Source organism: Triticum urartu, chromosome 5A (genome assembly GCF_056163025.1).
Source record: "Triticum urartu cultivar PI428250 chromosome 5A, HENAU_Tu73, whole genome shotgun sequence".
Classification (NCBI taxonomy): domain Eukaryota; kingdom Viridiplantae; phylum Streptophyta; class Magnoliopsida; order Poales; family Poaceae; genus Triticum; species Triticum urartu.
In genome coordinates, this window is record NC_141877.1 from 79800306 (window position 1) to 79804494 (window position 4189).

The following is a 4189-nucleotide window of genomic DNA, read 5'->3' on the forward strand; positions in this document are numbered from 1 at the left end:
CAGTACTTAGTAATATTTGATTGATCCCAATTCGGTATATTCCATTTATAATAGAGGTCCTAAGGAATTCATTATAGGAATGTTTCCGATAGAAATGGTTTGCTTTTGCACATCGAAACCAAAAATTAATCTCGCAGATACATATAATTCGGAAGAATAGGTGAGTGATTCATACACAACATCTCTTTCTTTTATCGAGGGTTCTAGCAGTTGATATCCTTTCGCAAATAATTGAAATGCAATTTCGTGATCTGGATCTTTAATTGTTGGAAACTTGTCAAGTTCTTCTGCCAAGGCTTGATTAATGAACCTACAAAATCCCTCGAATTGGATCTGACTAAATCCGGGTATTGTGGACATTCCCTCGTTTCCATTCTAGAGCATCTTAATCTTAAGTTTCCTGTTTATCAAAGAAAAATTCCATTATCAGCTCACTCTTCATCAATCCCTATGGATCGATCTAGCAATCATGGAATCTATATTCTGTTTACTGAATCACATGAAATTCTAGGGAACTCCACATACGTATTTCATATATGTATTTCATACATATGAATAGAGACCATTTGGACGAAAGTTCGAGTTTGCCAGGGGTACAAATGAAATGAAAATGAATTGATAAAACATTCCTACAAAAAAAATTCTGCCACTTATACTTTATGTTATGATATTCTAATCAGATTGGATGGCAAAGATTTCTCATTTTATCTCCTTTCTATGAATGTAATAATGTCGTAATATAATATACTAGAAAGTTTGACTTTACTTCGATTTAGAATAGCGTGCTTACTTTAATTTCTCAAAATAATTTGAGGGTTCTTTTTTATTTCGGATCGGAGTAGTATAATTGCTAGAAAATTCAGTATTTCATTGTGGAATTCTAAAATAAAGTAAGTCCCTTTTTTAAGTACATGCCAATCTAGTTATCCACCTCTCCCCATATCCATGCTTTTCTTTTATCGTAATTTCACTTGGGTACGCCAAGATAGTCAGGTTATACTCTATATCAGAGCAAATTTTCTTTTTTTATTCAAGATATTTAATTTAATACTTTGAAAAATTAAAGCATGATTCCCCATAGAGATATGTACATAAAGGGGATCTTTGGATAATAATGCTGTTCGGACCTAAAGTTTACCTATACACGGATTAAGCATAAAGCCATAATATTTTATTATGCCATTGAAGGGGGGGAGATAATACCGATTTAAGAGTAGTTCACTACTGCAATAAAAAAAAGAGAATTCTAGTTAACGGTTCCAATTTATTCTGAATTTTGCAGCCTGTGAATAGAAATCCACTTTTTCTTCTTTTTCATCTCAATAGAAAGAAATGGGAAGTTTTATTGTGTTAACAATGTATGTTTTAAGATAGAACCTGTCGAGGAGAATAATAGAAACTGGATCATAAAAAGTATGAATAGATTTTTTGAAAAAGATTGGAAAAAAGTAAGTAGAATTATATTCAAAATAAAAGGGGCTTTTCGTAAGAAAACATGGATGAATACTTGCTGTTTTCTAGATTTTTGATCGGATTTTTTGGCGGCATGGCCAAGCGGTAAGGTAGGGGACTACAAATCCTTTATCCCCAGTTCAAATCTGGGTGCCGCCTGATCAATAAAATACTTAGGTTTTTTTTATAGTGCTGATCGAATTCGATAAATTTTTACTTCGCATAAGTTCGGGCAAGAGAGTAACTGGGCCTGCCGATACTGGGTTTAGAGAAACCATACCATAGTTCTATCCTCAAACTAGGGTTAGGGTTTGTTTTGACGGTAGTGGCCAAAATGGTTATCAATAGGGGTGAGGTAGTGTTTCCTTATTCTTTTATTATATGAATTTGAATTGGTTCTTAATTGAGATTCGATTTGATAATTTTAAAATACGAGGATAAGATGTCAGAAATCTTGGTATCCAAAGAAAGGTCCCTAAGGGGCATTCTTTTTTTTCAATCTAAGATTCAAGAAGGGACTCCACGAAAGAATATCAAGACTTACTAATTATTATACATTTTTTATCGTACATCTTATGTTACCTACATACACTAAAGTAAGGACTACTTAATTCTAACGAGAATCAGATTAAATAGGTCGATCAAAAATCAATTTAGGAGTTGTATTATGGATAAAATCTCTTCATTCTTTCATACAATGATACAAAGCAAGGCTGCAGGGTTTAGGTCAAAAATAAACATTAGGTAAGGTAGGTATCCAATAAATATTTATCTATCGATAATTTTATGGTATATTCGGGCGTCCTTTGCTTAAAAAAGAGTAACAAAAGGAATAAAAAATCTTCCTATTCCCGCTTCTTCTATTCAGGACATCATTCCCGTACTCTTTCTTTTTTAAGGAAAAAAAGGCTATAGTATCTCGTATTTTTAATGCTCTCTAATTCTACCAGAATTCCTATAAGAATTTGTTAGGAGTAAATTCCTTGAACTGATTGATCCATGGCCTTAGGGCGGAATCCCTTTTTGACTCTGTACCCTTGATTCCACTATGATTATTGATCAATAGTAGAATAATCCCTTCATAGAAATAGGAGACATAATTTAGATGGATATAGTAAGTCTCGCTTGGGCTACTTTAATGGTAGTCTTTACATTTTCTCTTTCACTAGTAGTATGGGGAAGGAGTGGACTCTAGGGATACTACTAATTGATTAAGTAATCAAATTGTTGTATCAATTCTTTTCTTTAATGGATCATTTTGCATTAATCATTTTGTCAAACGTTATTCTTTAATCTTTTTCTTTAGTTTTGTTTCACTCCTATAAGAAACTCTTGTATTGTAAGTTGTAATGTAAGAAAGAGCCATTATACCAATTCAGAATTTCTACTAGAAATGACGAATGGTTAAAAAAAGTTCTATACATAAGAAAATTAGACTTTCTTCCACGGAACTATTCACGGCATATCACACATTTTCCATTTCCTTTTACTTTTTACTATAGTCTATTCTTCATATTATTTTTCTTTCCTTCCATGGATTGTTTGGTCAAGAATTGTCTTAGATTTTTTTATTTTGACCTGATTGAAATTAAGTGGATGCAATGAAAAAAGAAATTGAATTAGACTACTTAACTATTTCAATCTACTAATCTATTCTATGTAGATTCAAAGATAATATAATAGAAAGAATCTAAAGTGTCGTAGAAAAAACTATATGTAGTTCTTTCTACCACACTTTAAGATTCCAACCAGATCCTTTCATTTAAGACTTGGATTTTTTTATTTAATCCCTTTTTAATTTCTTCAATGATTAATTGGAATTCCAATTAATTATTTTGGCTGACTGTTTTTACATAAATAATAAGTAAAAAAGAAGTAGGAACTAGAATGAACAGTGTAGTAGCAATAAATGCGAATATTGACTTCCATAACCTCTTTATTTTTTATTTTCACAATAACTCGGGATGTAATCCCATGGAGAGGAAAAAGGGGTATCTTGTAAATTCAAGGGTAGGGCTTGCATTCTGATAATACTGAATCAATTCAATATTATGAATATCGGATCTATCAAATCAATTCATGGATGAGAGTTATATTTCACGGATGAGAGTTATATAGTATAACATAGGAAGATCCTCTATCCACACTAAGACCAAAATGGGTTTTTTGATTGGATTAGGAATTCCCTCTTTTTAATCCTTTTCTACTTTTTCTTTTCTATATCTCTAACCCACGAGCTTTCTTAATCTTATACTTTCTTAATCTTATACAATTTCCCTTCCTTTTTCTTATAGTTATACATACAATTATGTATGTATTATATGACCAACTTTCTATGGGTCACATAGACATCCAAATAAGCAGTAGAAGTGAGATGGGGAAAAGAGGTCTGAAATAAAAAGGGAATACGATTTATGTATGGATTCCGGTAAAATACCGGTACTCTATTCCATAAGAGTGGAATAGGAAATTAAGATGAGGATGGTATCATCATAAAGAAAGATAGAGTAATATAATATCCTAAATTCTACTAATCCACATATCGTATGTGTGTCTTTCTTTATCGATTGGGAGTAGTGAAAAAAAAATTCCTATATGCCCTCCCTCCCTCTTTAATGAGAGATGCAAAATAAAAAAGTGAAGTAAGGGTGCCCTGTGGGTATTTGATCTTGCTCCCTGCCCCTTTTTTTTCATGGAAAAAGGAAATGTCAATTTCTCCATTCATTGAACCCTAGTT

General features: G+C 32.0%; 1 non-coding gene across 1 annotated transcript; it reads left to right on the top strand.

Annotated features, from left to right (window-relative positions):
- The first annotated feature begins 1540 nt into the window (after positions 1-1540).
- Positions 1541-1611, top strand: TRNAC-ACA (transfer RNA cysteine (anticodon ACA)). Its single transcript has one exon. It is a non-coding gene; the product is annotated as a tRNA-Cys (tRNA).
- Positions 1612-4189: the final 2578 nt, after the last annotated feature.